Raw genomic sequence first — 17,534 nt, 5'->3', positions numbered from 1 at the left:
ACAAACATAGGTAGCCAAAATGAGGAGACAAAGATACATACCCCCCAAAAAAGAATAGGAGAAATCACTGGAAGAAATAAAACGGAGGCAAGCAATCTAGCAGATATAAAATTCAAAATACTTATAAGAATGCTTAAGGAACTTAGGAGGGATGGATAAACTCAATGAGAACTTAAACAAAAGATAGTAAGCATAAAAGACACAGAGACCAAAAAAAAAAAAAAAGAACCAGTCAGAAATGAAGAATACAATATCTGAAATGAAGACTACACTAGAAAGAAATAGGTTAGTGTAACTAAGAAATAGGCTGGTGTAACTCAGTGGATTGAGCACGGGCCTGTGAAGCAAAGGGTCGCGGTTCAATTCCCAGTCAGGGCACATGCCTAGGTTACAGGTCAGTTCCCAGCCAGGGGACACATGAGAGGCAACCATACACTGATGTTTCTCTCCCACTCTTTCTCCTTCCCTTCCTCTCTCTCTAAAAATAAAGAAATAAATAAATATTTTTTAAAAAATAGATTAGATGAAGCAGAAGACTGAATCAGAAATTTGGGAGGTAAAGTAGTTGGAAATACCCAATGAGAGCACACACACACACACAAAAGTAAAAACAAGGATAGTTTAACAGACCTCAGGGACAACATGAAACGTAACAGCCACATCATAGAGGTACAGAAGAAGAGAGAGCAAAGTATCGAGAGCCTCTTTGAAGAAATAATAGCTGAAAACTTCTCTAATCTAGTGGGGGGAAAAAGATACACAAGTCCAAGAAGAGCATAGAGTGTTAAAAATGATGAGCCTAAAGAGGCCCCCACCAAGATATATTATAATTAAAACGGCAAAGGTTAAAGACAAAGAATCTTAAAAGCAGCAAGAAAAAGACAGTTACTGTCTCTCATTAGACTGTCAGCTGATGGACTCTCAACAAATATTTCAGACCAGAAGGGATTGGCATGAAATATATAAAATGATGAAAATCAAGGACCTACAACCAAGACTACTTTACCCAGCAAGGCTATCATTTAAAGTTGAAAGAGAAGAGCTTCCCAGAAAAGAAAAGGCTAAAGGAGATCATTAACACCAAGCCAGTATAACAAGAAATGTTAAAGGATCTTCTTTAAGAAGAAGAACATGGCTATAAAAAGTAAAAGTCAATAAATACATTCTTATCAATAATCACTTTAAGTGTAAATGGCTTAGCCCTGGCTGGAGTAGCTCAGTGGATTTAGGGCCAGCCTGCAAACAGAAGGTTCAATTCCTAGTCAGAGCACTACTGCATTGCTGGCCAGGTTCCTGGTTAAGGGTGTTCCAATCAATGTTTCTCTCCCTTTGTTTCTCCCTCTCTTCTCCTCTAATAAAATCTTAAAAAAAAAAAAAAGATATAGGGTAGCTGAATAGTACAAGAAAATAAGACCTATAGCCCTGGCTGGGTAGGTCACTTGGTTGGAACATCATCCTGTCCATGAAAAGGTTGTAGTCTCAATTCTTGGTCAAAGCACTTAGCTAGGTTGCAAGTTTGATTCCTAGTCGGGCACATATGGGAGGCAACCAATCAATGTCTCTCTCTCTCTCACCAATAATCATATCCTTGGGCAAAGGAAAAAAGAAAACAAGACCTATATGTAAGCTGTCTACAAGAGATCCACCTCTGAATGAAAGACACAAACTAATACTAAAGGGATTAAAAAGATATTTCATATATAGAGAAACAAAAAAACACTGGGGCTGCAATACTTATATGAGAAAAAGCAGACTTTAAAACAAAGACTACAACAGGAGATAAAGAAGGATACTACAGAATGGTAACAGAAGCAATCCAACAAAAGGATTTAACCCTTGTAAACATGTATGCAGCCAACACAGGAACACCTAAATATATATATAAAGCAAATTGTACCGGACATAAAGGGAGAGAGCTATAGTAATGCAGTCACTGTAGTGGATTTTAACAGCCCTTTGACATTAATGGCTAGATCTTCCAAACAGAAAATCAACAAGGAAACAGCAGCCTTAAATGACACACATCAGATGGATTTGATTGATATTTTCAGAGCATTTTATCACACTGCAGCAGAACACAGTCTTTTCAAGTGCACATGGAACATTTTCTAATTTAGACAACATGGTAAAACACAAACAAGTCTCACGAAATTTAACAAGACTGAAATTATATCAAGCATCTTCTCTGACATAATGGTATGAAATAGAAGTCAATTACAAGGAAAAAAACAACTAGGAAACATACAAACCCATGAAGGCTAAATAACCTGTTAACTAAAACCATGAATAGGTTAGCAATGAGATCAAGGAAGAAATCAAAAAGATACCTTGAGACAAATGAAAACACAAAACCTAAAATCTCTGGGAGACAGTGAAAACTGTCCTAAGGAAATTCATAGCATTACAGGCCTACCACAAGAAGCTAGAAAAAAATCTCAAATAAACAATCTAACCCTACATCTAAAAGAATTAGAAAAAGAACAACAAGAAAAGGCCAAAGTGAGCAAAAGGAAATGTCAAGAATCAGGAGAAATAAACAAAATAGAACCTTAATATATATATATATATATATATATATATATATATATATGTGTATATATATAATGTGTATATATATATTGTATGTATATATTTAAGATTAATGAAACTAAAAGCTAGTTCTTTAAAAAGATGAACAAGATTAATAAACTTTTAACCAAACTTATCAAAAAAGGAGAGGACCTAAATAAACATCAGAAATAAAAAAGTAACAACTGACACCACATAAATAGAAAGGATTTTAAGAAAATATTATGAACTGTATGCCAAGAAATTGGACAATCTGGACAAAATGGGGAAACTCCTAGAAACATAACAATCTCCTGAAAGTGAATCAAGAAAAATCAAAAAATCTGAAGAGAATGATTACAACTAATAAAATCAAAGCAATAGTCTAAAAAATTCCCAACAAACAAAAGCCCTGGACCGGATGGCACCACAGGTGAATTTTACCAAGCATTACAAGAAGAACTAACGCCTTTCCTCCTCAAACTATTCCAAAAAATTCAAGAGAAAGGAAGACTCCCAAGCTCATTTTACTAGGCCAACATTACCCTAATTCCAAAACCAGATAAAGACACTACAAAAAAAGAGAATCACAGGGCAGTATCACTGATGAACATAGATGCTAAAATCCTCAATACAATATTTGCAAACTGAATTCAGCAATACATAAAAGATCATACACCATGATCAGTAGGATTTGTTCCTGGGATGCAAGATTCGTACAATATTTGCAAATCAATTAATGTGATACACTATATAAACAAAATGAAGGATAAAAGTCATATGATCATATCAATAGATGCAGAAAAGGCATTTGACAAAATCCAGCACCCATTTATAATACTAAACTTTCAGCAACGTGGGAATAGAGAGAACATACCTCAACATAATAAAGACCATATATGAAAAACCCACAGCCAACATCATACTCAATGGAAAAAAGTAAAAGCATTTCCCTTAAGTAAGGGCACAGACAGGGATGTCTGCTTTCACCACTCTTACTCATCGTAGTACTGAAAATCCTAGCCACAGCAATCAGACAAGATACAAAGGTATCCTAACTGGAAAGGGAAAAGTAAAACTGTCATTATTTGTAGATGAGATGATGCTGTATATAACGAACACTAAAGATTCCACCAGTCCTAGCTGGTGTGGCTCAGTGGCTTGAGTGCTGCTGGCCTGTGAACCAAAGAAATCACTGGTTCAATTCTCAGTCAGGGCACATGCCTGGGTTGTAGGTCGGGTCCCCAGTGCGGGGCGTGCAAGAGACAACCACACATTGATTTTTTTCTCCCTCTCTTTCTCCTTTCCTTCTTCTCTCTCTAAAAATAAATAAATAACATCTTAAAAAAAAAAGATTCCACCAAACAACTTCTAGAACTGAAAAATGAATTCAATAAAGAAGTAGGATACAAAATAAATATCCAGAAATTAATTGCATTTTATACAATAATGAACTATCAGAAAGGGAAACTAAGCCATTTATAATTGCATTAAAAAATACTCAGGAATACTATGGCTGGTGTGGCTCAATGGATTGAGTGTGGGCCTGAGAACCAAAGAATTACTGGCTCAATTCCCAGTCAGAGCACATGCCTGGGTTGTGGGCCAGGTCCCCAGTAGGGGGTGTGCAAGAGGCAACCACACATTGATGTTTCTCTCCCTCTTTCTCCCTCTCATCCCCGCTCTAAAAATAAATAAATAAAAATGCCCAGGAATAAACTTAACCCAGAAGGTATAAGAAAAGTATTAGACTCTGAGGAAAAGTATAAGACTCTGAGGAAAGAAATTAAAGGTGCAAATAAATGAAAGCATATACCATGCACATGGATAGAAAGAATTATTATTGTCCATACTACCCAAAGCAATCTATAGAGTCAACACAATTCCTATCAAATACTATTGGCATATCTCACAAGGCTAGAACAAATAACTCCTAAATATATATGGATCCACAAAAGACCCCCAAGTAGCCACAGCAAAGTTGGAAGTATCATACTACCTGGTATCAAACTACAATGTCATAGCAATCAAAACAGCATGGTACTAGCATAAAAACAAACACAGAGATCAATGGAACAGAATATAGATAGGTCAGAAATAAATCCATGCCTATATGGTCAATTAATATTTGACAAAGGAGGCAAGAATATACAATGGGGTAAAGATGGTCTATTTAATAAATGGTGTAGGGAAAATTGGACCATTTTCCTACAAAATTGGAAATTGGACCATTTTCCCTACAAAATTTCCCATTAAATAAATGGTGTAGGGAAAAGATGCATGCAAAAACTGCAACTAGACCACCTTCTTACACCATATACATAAATAAACTCAAACTCTTACGAGACTTAAATATTAGACTTGAGGCCATAAAAATCCTAGGAGAAAACAGGAAAACTTGGATATTTCTTTCTTTTTAAAAAAATTTCATTTACTTATTTTTAGAGAGAGGGGAAGGGAGGGAGGAAGAGAGAGAAACATCAATGTGTGGTTGCCTCTTGCATGGCCCCCCAATGGGAACCTCGCCCTCAACCAAGGCACGTGCCCCAACTGAGAATCAAACCAGAGACCCTTTGGCTTGCAGGCCAGCACTCAATCCACTAAGCAACACCAGGCAAGACTTGGACATTTCTTTTTTTTTTTTTTTAAGTGAATGGAGAGAGATTATTTTTTTAAGATTTTATTTATTTATCTTTAGAGGGGATGGGAAGGAGAGAAGGAGAGAAATGTCAATGTATGGTTGCTTCTTGTGAGTCCCCTGCTGGGAACTGGCCTGCAACCCAGGCATGTGCCCTGACTGGGAATTGAACCCCGATTGTGTTGTTTGCAGGCCTGCGGCTCAGTCCGCTGAGCTACACCAGCCAGGGCTTGGACATTTCTCATTAATATTTTTTCTTATCCATCTTGTTGTGCAAGGGAAAAAAAGAAAAAATAAACAAATGGGCCTACATCAGACTAAAATGATTTTGCACAGCAAAAGAAGCCATCAACAAAATGAAAAGACAATCCATTGAATGGGAAAACATATTTGCCAATAATATATCTACCTGATAGGGGGTTAATATAAAAATTTATATACAACTCATTCATTCAACTCAACAAAAAACTAGTATTAAAAAATTGGCAAAGGACCTGAATAGACACTTTTCCCAAGAGGACATATAGATAGCCAATAGATATGAAAAGATGCTCAACCTCACTAATCATCAGAGAAATGCAAATTAAAACTAAAATGAGATATCACCTCACACCTATCAGAATGGCTATCAATAAATCAACAAACAACAAGTGTTGGCAAGGGTGTGGACAAGAAGGAACGCTTGTGCATGTTGGTAGGAATGCAGACTGGTACAACCACTAGAGAACAATATGGAGTTACCTCAAAAAAATTAAAAATGGAACTGTCTATGACCCAGTGATTCCACTTCTGGAAATACCATATTTTGCCATGTATAAAGCACACCCACGTTTTTAGCCCAAACTTCCAGGAAAAAAAACTCATTTTAGTTTTTTAATTCAATTACTGATTGATTGATTGATATTTAGAAACAAAACTATCATATTCCAGGGTATTATTTTGCATACAGATATTGTTATTGTTTTCTAGAGTTACACCTTTAACACATGAGCATAAATAAAAAAAATTAAAAACATTTATACAGATATGGAATTAGTGCTACCCATGTATAATGTGCATCTTTATTTTTCCCTCAAAAATTTGAGGAAAAAAGTGCATATTATACACAGCAAAATACAGTATATGCAAAGAAACCTGAAACTAATTAAAAAGAATATATGCAATCCTATGTTCATTGCAGCATTATTTACAACAGCCAAACTATGGAAGCTACCCAAGTGCCCATCAATAGACAAGTAGATAAAAAAGGTGTGGTACATATATACAATGGAGTATTATTCAGCCATAAAAAGAATGAAATATTACCATTTGCCACAGCATTGATAGACATAGAGGGTATCGTGCTAACTGAAATTAGTCAGACAGAGGAAGACAAATACATATGATTTCAAATATATGTGAAATCTAAGCAACAATATAAACAAACAAAAGAGAAACTTAGAGAACAGACTGATGGTTGTCAGGGGAGAAGGGGCTTGGGGAACTGGGTGAAAAAGGTAAACGAACTGAGAGAGACGTAAAGATTAGTAATTACAAGATAGTCATGGGGATGTAAAATACAGCATAGGAAACATAGTCAATAATATTCTAACCACTATATGTACCGTGCCAGGTAGTTACTAGAAATATCAGGGGAACACTTTCTAACCAAATATGCTGCACACCAATATGCTGCCTAACCAATATGCTGTACACCTGAAACTAAAATAAATACTGAATATAATCTATAATTGAAAAATATTTAAAATTAGAATTTTTAAAAAGAAGTTCTTGCCCTGGCTGGTGTAGCTCAGTGGATTGAGCACGGGTCTGCGAACCACATGATCGTGGTTCGATTCCCAGTTAGGGCACATGCCTGGGTTGCAAGCCAGTTCCCAGCAGGGGACTCACGAGAGGCAACCATACATTGATGTTTCTCTCCTTCTCTCCTTCCTTTCCTCTCTAAAGATAAATAAATAAAATCTAAAAAATAAAAATAAAAAAAATAAAATTGTAAAGTACATCAGCTACTTTAAAAAAAAAAAGAAGTCCTTACAATGGTGATTACCTTTGGATGGGCGTGGGTAACAGGTGGAAGAAAGCATAAAATAATTTTCTGGTTCAAAAAACTATTACTGTTTAAAAAAATTTTTTAATCTGATTTGAGAGAGAGAAACATTGATTTGTTGTTCCACTTATTTATGCATTCATCAGTTGTTTCTTATATTTGCCCTGACCAGGAATCAAACCCACCATCTTGGCATCAATGCTCTAACCAACTGAAGTACCTGGCAAGGCAAACAACTATTTCTTAACTTTGGATGTCATTAAAAAGATATTTGCTTTGTGATGTTATTGTGCTGTACATGTTTGTGCATTTTTCTTTTATACTTTGTGCTTTACTTCAAAATATAAAAGGTTTAAAAAAAGATGGTTAACAACTAGGCTGCATTTTTGTTTCCGAGATTTTTGTAAGACTATATATATAATAACGTAACTCCTATAAATGTTATAATGGTGTAGGCTTATAGTTTAGTCCACTGTAGCATATACTATAAGAAACAGTAAGTTACTTTTTGTGGGGAGGAGTGGTTGGCAGGGCAGAAAAGAAAATCAATAATAAGTGAGAAATTGATCAACTTTGAAAACAGACTTTCTCTTCACAAATACCCTGAAAATACGTACTACTGTAGCATTAGAACAATTCAAGCTTAGAGCAATCAAATCAAAGATAATATAAAATATAGCAGCCCTCCCCTATCCGTGGTTTTGCTTTCTACAATTTTTTAGCCACAGTCAACTATGGTCAGAAAATATTAAATGGAAAGTTCCAGAAAGAAGCAATTCATTAGTTTTAAATTGTATGTCCTTCTTCTAATGTGACAAAATCTTACACTGATAACATTCCATCCCATTACAGTCTCAAAACATCCTTTTGGTGTTAACTCATGCTGTATACACTAACCCACCCAACTGCCATATTACAGTGCTTGCGTTCAAGTAACCCTGGTAGTAGCCTAACGCTACACCACAATGCCTACGTCATTCACCTCACTTCATCTCATTATGCAGGTACTGCATCATGTCACATCACAAGAAAAAGAGCGACTATAATACAATATGTTGAGAGACTACCTTCATATAACTTCTATTACAGTACAGTTATAATTGTTCTAGTTTATAATTAGATTTTGTTAGCCTCTTATTGTGCTTAACTTATAAATTAAACTTTACCATAGGTATGTATGTTGACGAGAAAAAAGTACATGTAGGATTCAGTACTATCAGTGGTTCCCCTGGCACCCAAAGGGGAATCTTGGAATATAACCCCCCAAAATAAGGGAAAACTACTGCAATACTACTTACAACTAATGTGATATATGTTTTTGAGGTAGTTGTAATAATTTAAATCAGTATAATTTCACAATAACCCTGTTAAGCAGTAATAATGCTGTCATTAAATTTAAAGTGTCAAAAACTTTAAAAGCTACAACACTATTTGGGGGTTTATTTTCAGGAGGAATTTGGGAACTATTTGAGGAAATGGCCATTTAATTATCTTCATAATGAGTGAGGATTTCCACTCATTATTCCCACTTATACGGTAATCCAAGATTAATAAAACATTCCTAGTTATTCAGTTGGCTAAATTATTAGACTAGTTTCCTGTTCTCAGAACAGTATGAGATTAGATACCACCACATCGGTGTACCAAATGACAGTCTTCATTCTGGTGACAGTCTACCATGAAAAAGAAAAATAAGGACCATGAAGTAAAAAACAAAAATTTATTCAATTTAAAGTTAGTTTATTTTGAGAACATTGTCTTACTTTTTGGAGTAAAATGCCTTTTCTTTTAGGACATTTTCTTTTAGTAGATGGATGTTACTTGATTTTTTTTTTAATGTCCTTACTGGTCACAATGAAAAGTTATCAACCCCATGTCAACACCCTATGCTACTTTTTGGAAATTAAACTTGAAATGCAATTCTAATGGCCACTGCTACATTTCACATCAGTCTACTTGAGACTTTAAAAGTCAGAACACTTTACCATACTATTGGAGATACAAAACAATAATACAGTAGTTAACCTATGGGTAGAATTTACTGGTAATAATTTAGAATTGGTATTCTATACTGTTCATGCAAAATTAAGTACACTGATACATTCTCCCACAATAGAATCTGACATGTGTCATTTTTTCAGCCCACAGATGAATATATCTTATGACCTATACTACATCTGTCAAGAAAAATCTGTTTAGATAAGTCTAAGAACTGAAGCTTATTAAAATTTGATGAAAATTCATTCAAGTTAATGAAACTAAACTGAAAAACATTTTCTGTATTGTTTGTTTTTAACGTAACAATATACTACTTATGCAATTTTTATTATTATTTTTAAATGTTATTTATTTTTAGAGGCAAAGGGAGGAAGATAGGGAAACATCTCTATCAGTTCTCTCATGTGCACCCAGACCAGGGACCAAACCCGCAACCCAGGCATGCACCCTGACTAGGAATTGAACTGGTGACCTTCACTCTGTGTGATAATGCCCAACCAACTGTGCCACCCTGGTGAAGGATACTTGTGCAATTTTCAAAGACCAATAACATTCTTTAAAGTAAGTAAATGAAATTTAAAAAGTAGAGGTATAAAAATTATTCAAACTTTCTACAATATGATAATAAAATTAGCAATGCATAAACTTTGGGAAAATAATATTTCTCAATTTCTGACATTATGAGTTATTTTTTAAAGACTTTATTTATTTATTTTTAGAGAGAGGGGAAGGGAAGAAGAGAGGAAGAGAAACATCAATGTTTGTTGCCTCTTGGATGCCCCTACTGGGGACCTGGCCCACAACCCAGGCATGTGCCCTGACTGGGAATCAAATGGGTGACCCTTTGGTTCACAGGCCAGCAGCACTCAATCCACTGAGCTGCACCAGCCAGGGCCACTGACTGACTCTTGTACGTGGACCTAATCAGGGATCAAAGCTACAACCTTGGTGTAAGGGGATGACTCCGTAACCAAATGAGCTACCAGGCCAGGGCCTATGATCTCATTTTTGTAAAAAAAATAAAAATAAAAATAAAAAAATATGTATATGCATGTGTGTGTCTGTGTACAGGCACATTCATTATAAAGGTCCAGAATAGGCTTCTTTTTGGCTGGAACTGCTATCCTCCAGTAGTTTGCCAAAAACACTAACACAAAGATCAAGAGGAGAGAGAGGCACCCACTCTAGGCCTTTTAGAAAACATGGGAGTTGATTCTCCGGCCACATACATACGAACCTACAAGAAAGGTGATATAGTAGACATCGAGGGAATGGACTCTGGTCAAAAAGGAATGCCCCACAAATGTTACCATTTGTTTCCTAACAAATAGAATCTGACATGTCAGTTTTTCATTCCACAGATGAATATATCTTATGACCTATACTACATCTGTCAACAAAAATCTATTTAGATAAGTCTAAGAACTGAAGCTTATTATCTACAGAATCTACAGCCCTGGCTGATGGGGCTCAATTGGTTGGAGCGTGGCCCCGTTGACTGAGGGGTCTCAGGTTCAATTCCTGGTAGGGGCACATGCTTTTGGGTTCAGGGTGTGTTCATTCCATTACGTATGTCCATAAATTCACCAGTTATCCGTATTTATTTTCCTTATGTTCATCAGGCCAATTCACTAATCTTGTCATGTCTCAGGGGAGATGGATGTGACCAGGTTGCTTCTTTGTTCAAGTTCCTAACCTTCTAGACTTCTCAATTATTCTTCTACAGTAGGAATTCTAAACTCCAAGCAGTCTTCCCTACTGTCCTCTCAATAAGCCCAGCTGTCTCTAGTTTCTTACTCTTCTAATACCGTTTGGGTGAAGATTCTGTCTCAGCAGGAGATTGGAAAGGTGAGGGATACAGATGAAAGTATTCAGGATAAATAGCCAATATATGCTAAGTCCCAAGGAGATACAGACTATTCACTGATATATATATTTTTACCCCTTGAACTGGTATATACTATAAAAAATTTAATACTTTGTACTTATTGAACTACAATTACATACATTACTCATAAGTTTAAATTAAATTGTATTAACTGCTTTCAGTTTCAAAGAAACAAAAATACCTATATGGCCACTGTATATGTGAACTTCCAGCGTTTCCCCCATTATGGATTTGTAGCTCAATAGAAATAATTTTCCAAACTTACATTTACTCCACAATTCTTAAAACATTCAATTATGGTCAAAAGAGCAAGGATTTTGCAGTCACTAGAGTTAGCATCCTAAGTCCCAGGTGTGCCCCTCCACCGTTTATAGGGAATTGCTTAACTCTCCTATGTCTCTTTTCCCTCATCTGTAAAATGGGATATCACACAACTGCTGAAAAAAATTAAATGAACAGATGGAAACAAAGTGCTTCAAATATATTAAGAGCTCCATAAACAAAAATTACCAGTACTATTTCTACTGCTCAAAATCAGTAACGTACCTCCAATATGGATTATTGGGTGCCTTTATTTTCAGTGATTTGGAAAACCTGAGCAGAGGATAGGTAAACTGCCCGATGGGAGAACTGCCCACTTTCTTGCAGCATAAACTAAGTCAGCGATGTAGAAACCTCAACATGTGCCTTATTTTTCACAACCCCTCTAGAAAGCAAACAATTGGGGGGGGGAGCATGATGGCTGGTCACGGCAAAGCCGTAGAAATAGGTAGAAGAGATGAAATGAAATTAACCCGGGAGGAGGAGCAAGCCCGGCCACGAATTGGTAACTGATGAAACGGGGTGTCGGGTACTGAGTTCTTTGTACTATCCCCTCACCACCTCTGCAGATCTTAAAATTTCCATAATAAAACATACTTTTACATGTCCAAAGGTCGATCATTTCTTTGGGGCTTAATGCAAATCCCGGTCTTGGTCAGAAAGATACTTTGGGAAGCTCTGGGAGGCGGAAAGTCAACCAGCAACACAAGCCAGGTGAAGCTGCAAACCTACCAGGCGGACCAGCAGGGTGCTCCTCCTCCCGGAATGCCCGAGGGCCGGCCGGGAGGCGCAGGCTCGGAGTTCCGTTCGCCCAGTCCCGGGAAAGAGCTCAACACCCAAGGGAACCGCCGCCTGATGGCGGGCTCGGAAGGCGGGGGAGAGGGCAGATATCGGGTACTTGGGTGGTGGGGAGAGCCCCAGCCTTCACCGCAACTCTGCTAACTTCACTCCCCTCCACCAGATCTCCGATCCCACCAGGGCCGACCTCACTCGTCCCGGCTCGCCCGAGAACCTCGCCGCCTGCTTTCAGCCGCGGCGCAGCCACCCAACCAGCCCACAAAGCCCGCCAGTCTCCCCTCAAATTCGAACAGGTTCCTTCAATTCCTGCCCTGTTACTAGGGCTTCCCACTGCCGTCAAGCCCGGGGGCGCCTTCTCTACCCCACGCCAACCGCCTCCCAGAATACCCAGCCCCAGTTACCTCAGCCGCGAGGCCGCGAGGCGTCTCCCTCAACCACCGCGGCTTCCAGCTTGGCGGTCTCGAGGCGTTGCTGCCAATCACCCAATCCCCTGGCCACGGCCAGACTGCCCAATCAGCGGCTTCCTCTGGCCTGGAGGAGGGCCCAGAGCCCCACAGCGGAAGGCTAAAGGACCGCCCCAAGCGCCGGCTACCGCCTCTCGTAGGCTGTAGCCAGTGTGCGCATGCGCAGGGTTAAGCGTGTGCGTGCGCTTTTCTCTTGGACTTCGCTTTGTTGCCTCACAGTACTGCCGGGGGAAGTACCAGTACTTTGTTACTATACCTCAGACAGATGGCCCACGTTCTGAAAGTGGGCTAAAATGTATTACCTTGAAAGAAGCTGTGAGTTTTAAGCCCGTTACCTAACATATGTTGATCCCTTTCACTTTCACCCCACGCTTTAGAGACGTGTTCACACCGCAGATCTTTTGCCTCTGCGGACCTGATATGTGGGGTGTGTTTGTGTTTAGGGTGGTGCGGGGGTCCTACAAAGTGCCTGATGAGTGAGGATTTTACTTTACCCTGTTCAGTTCCAGCATCTTTTACTCTGGTTCATAGGGATACGTGCTTTTTAATAATTGACTATTCTAGAATACAGGATTTCAAATAATTCTGTCATGAAAATATAGCTAACATATTCAGCATGGTAATGGGTGAAGGCCTGATAAAAGATTCATATGTAGGGTGAGAAGCCTATTAGCATTTTTGTATGGCCTTTCAAGAGGCTGTTGCTGATTGGCTGTCTCACTTACCTTCCCATTGTAATTGATCCCAGAGGTGACCCCAGCTGTGATGTTCTGATACTGGCTCCCAAGCCTCTCCCTGGCGAGCTTTCCTCCTCCCCCAAAAGCATTAACTCATTTACTCAACAAAGGCTTTCGGGGACCCATTATGACAGTACAAAGATTTTTTTTTGAAGGTTTGAACCACACCTTCAGTGGGCCTATAGGCTAACAGGGAGCTAGAAATACAAATTTAAATATTTTATTTTTTAGAGAGAGGGGAAGGGACGAGGAAAGAGAGGGAGAGAAACATTGATAGATTTGCTTCTCACATACCCACAAATAGGGACCTGGCCTGAAATACAGGCATGTGCCCTGACAGGGAATCAAACTTGCAATCTTCTGATTCATAAGCCAATACTCAATCCACTGAGCCACACCAGCCAGGGCTAGAACTACGAATTTAATGTATAGTATAACCAATGTTATAATGAAGGTATGGCGAGAGCCTACAGAAAGGAGTGAATGGGAAAAACAAAACAAAACACAAAGGTGTGAATGTGAGGTCTAGACATTGGGTGTACTTGTTGCTACTGTAAGGGAACAAAATGGAGGTTTGGATGCCTGCCACAAGGAAAGCCAAATTCATGAGGCAGGTGCTGGTGCAAAAAGAAAGAGGTTTTATCCATGTGCTGTAGAACCTGGGAAAATGGTGGACTCCCCTCTTCCTGCTTAGGTCCAAGGGTCTTACAGTTTAGGGAGGGAAAGGCTTTTTCCTATCCAATTATCTTTCTAGCTTTTGGCAGCTGGGGGCCTTATCCATTCATATTTCTACCTTTCCTTGCCATGAGTGTAAGAACCTCCCTTTGCCACCGTCTTGGCCAATGGGCAAGAACCCCCAGCTCAGGCTGACCATCTGTGGTAACACTACTGGGAGGTCATTAAATCCAGCCTCTCAGCAGACAGGGCTAGGAAATGTATTACCAACTCATTTTTTAATTCTCTGTACCTCTGAAATAGGTAGCCTCTAAGATAAGCCACCAATGATCCCTGCCTTCTGGTATTCACACCCTTGTGTAATCCCCTCTTGTTGAGGGAGGGTTGGACCAGTGATTTCCTTCTAATGAATAGAATACTGCAAGCATTATGGATGTCATTTCCAAGATTATGTTACAAAAAGATTGTGGCTTCCATCTTTCTTGCTCTCTTTTGATCCCTCCTTCACTTGCTCTGGGAGTTGCCAATCATGATAATTGTGAGCTGCCCAATGAAGCTGACCATGTGGTAGGAAACTAGGGGAGACCTCTGGCCAGTAGCCAGCAAGGAACTAAGACCTTGTGTCCACCAGCCAGTGAGAAACTGAATCCTGCTGACAGCTATGTGACTGAACTTCGAAAAAGATCCACTCCCTCTTGAACCTTGGGACAACTGCAGCCCCACTGACATCTTGATTTGCAGCCTTGTGAAAGACCCTGAGTGAGACATACCCAGTTAAACTGTACATGGAGTCCTCATACACACAAGATTTGAGATAAATGATTGAAATAAATGATTGTTGTGGTAAGCTTACATTTTTTAAGCAATTTGGTAGGAAACAATGGACAGCTAATATGATTTCTCTCTCCACAAAAATCAGTCGTTCTTAAATTTACTTTGGAGCGTGTTTAAAAATACACATGCCCCTGCTTTTCTTTGGAGGCTATAAGAGAGGCCGCCATAGCCAGCCGGCTGGATTGGGACCAGCAGGAGGTGGGACACATAAATGGCTGGCTTCTCAGGAGCCTGGCCTCATCACAAATCACATCAGCAGAAGGGAGCTTTGGGAAAAATAAATAAATAAAATTAAATAAAAATTAAAATACATATACCCAGGGTCCCTTCCCAGAATCTTAGGTGATTGTTCTGCATAGCTAACTTTGGAAACTAATGTAGAAGGTTACAGGTAAACCATTAGGGATTTTAAAGGAAAATGGTTTTTTTTTTTCTTTCCAGTGTATCTGATCCTGGAGTTCTTTATCCAAATTAATGGCCCAGCTTTCTTGGCAGAATCCAGAATGACTGTAACTTCATCTGTTAATTGGAGTATTTATTGACTAGAGGAAAAGAATCAGAGCTTTCACTCATTTTGTGGCCTTGAAAAAATCTGTTGACCTTTCTAAGCTTCCAGATTGCTAACAGGAAATTAAAGGATTATACTGCATTATTTAAGCAAGAGATTTATCCATTCTTAAGTGTATATTAGGCGATCAAGGTCCTTTGTGGGTCAGCTACCTTGTAGAGATTTAACAAAAGATCAGGTTCCCATTTCTTCTTGTTGGTGGACAGTGAAGCTTAATTCTGTTGTAGAAAGAATGTGAGTTTCCAGGTCAGATAGGCACATATTCAAAATATGCCTCCTTAACTTAACCAGCTGTGTGGCCTTGGGCAAACCAAGCAGCCCACCTTGGTCTCAGTTTCCTGCTGTGCACAGTGGGGAAAATAGTCATTTCAGAGAGTAGCCCTGAGAACTGATACAAAATGCTAAAGGCAAACCTAATTTATCACAAGGGCCTTATAAATAATAGCCATGAAGGGCTACAGTCAGTTCATGTGGTTGTGATCCAGTGATAGTAAAGGACAGACAAATGCCTACATGTGTCCATCCATCGGACTATTTCCCACATTTGGTTTAATGATAATTCCATTGGCGAGGTGCATAATAATCTTCAAGTCTTACACAGTATCTTCCTGGGCAATCTGGACCCTTCCTCTCTAGGTCTGCTTTTTCTCCAGCTCTGATTGCCTGTCTATGGAAAATATGATACACTGGAATGGGCCTATAGTGGTCCCAAGTTAGAATCCACCCCCCAAAAAAACCTAGCTGGTAAAAGACCTTTGGGTAGAACAGTGAACTGCCTATTTGAGAGGTATTCTAAAACAAGGTGGGGCTGGATGTGTCTGGGAGGGGCTCAGGTATTACCTCACAGGAGGTGAAAAGTTCAAAGATGAAGCTAAATGTATAATAGTTCACATCCATTGGCTTCAAGCTCTGATCACTATTAAAGGCAGATATTGTTGGGAGAGATAATGTTTAAATCCACTTCACTCATAAATCTCAGCGCAAGTGAATGATTTTACCATGATGCCGGTGAAGAATCATTGAGCTATTTTGATTTAATTATACATTATTGGTTATATTTGATTTTTCTGAGCCTGGCAACTATTTTTTTTCTTTTTAGATCAGTGCACACAGTGATCTTATGTTTACTCAAAAAGGTGTATATCCAAATAGATTAAAAGATTACTGCCCTCCAGAAACTATGACATTTCTTTCTATAATCTATTTCTTGGGATAAACCCTGACCTGCAGAACTCTTTTTAAAAATGTTTTTATTTATTTTTTAAAGATTTTATTCATTTATTTTTAGAGGGGAAGGGAAGAAGAGAGGGAGAGAAATATCAATGTATGGTTGCCTCTCGTGAGTCCCCTGCTGGGAACTGGCCTGCAACCCAGGCATGTGCCCTGACTGGGAATCCAACCGCGATCCTCTGGCTCGCACGCAGGCCTGCGTTCAATCCACTGAGCTACACCAGCCAGGGCTAAAATGTTTTTAAATTAGTTTATATTTTTTAATTGTAATTATGAAAAATGTCAAACATACACAAATGTGAAAGTATTCACAATGAATCTTTATGTACCCATCATACAACTTTAATAATTAGCAACTCATAGCTGCTGGTTTCATCCATACCCTTTCCAGGTGTCTTTTTAGTCTTTTTTTATTAAAATTTTATTTATTTATTTTTAAAGAGGGGAGGGAGGGAGGGAGAAAGAGAGGGAGAGAAATATTGACCAGTTGACTCTTGCATGCCCCTAACTGGGGGCTTGGCCAGGGCAACCCAGGCATGTGCCCTGACCAAAAATCGAACCAGCAACCTTTAGGTTTGTAGGCTGGCAATCTTTTTATTTGTTTTGGAAGTACTGGGGAGAGAATGGTAGGGCCTCATATAGCTTGATTCTTTTGAAGCTACTCTCAGATGTGTCATTTCAACCATAAGTATTTCAATGTGTATCACTAAAAGTTAAGGAGGCTTTTTAAAAAAGCAAAACCATAATGCCATTATGAGGCCTAAAACACTGATCATTGTTTCTTTTTCT

At 38.7% G+C, this 17,534-nt stretch overlaps 1 protein-coding gene across 1 annotated transcript in view; it reads right to left on the bottom strand.

The window, feature by feature from the left end:
- MTFR1 (mitochondrial fission regulator 1) overlaps positions 1-12,735 on the bottom strand; it is a 70,993-nt gene extending 58,258 nt beyond the window's left edge. Inside the window, exon 1 of the mRNA XM_037058637.1 lies at positions 12,639-12,735. The gene's annotated coding sequence lies outside the window, so the exon portion shown is untranslated. The remainder of the gene's footprint in view (positions 1-12,638) is intronic.
- Positions 12,736-17,534: the final 4,799 nt, after the last annotated feature.

The sequence above is a fragment of the Sturnira hondurensis genome, unplaced genomic scaffold (assembly GCF_014824575.4).
Source record: "Sturnira hondurensis isolate 20B ecotype Veracruz unplaced genomic scaffold, ASM1482457v3 Scaffold0010128, whole genome shotgun sequence".
In the NCBI taxonomy this organism is placed as follows: domain Eukaryota; kingdom Metazoa; phylum Chordata; class Mammalia; order Chiroptera; family Phyllostomidae; genus Sturnira; species Sturnira hondurensis.
This window is presented reverse-complemented; position numbering and strand designations above follow the sequence as displayed.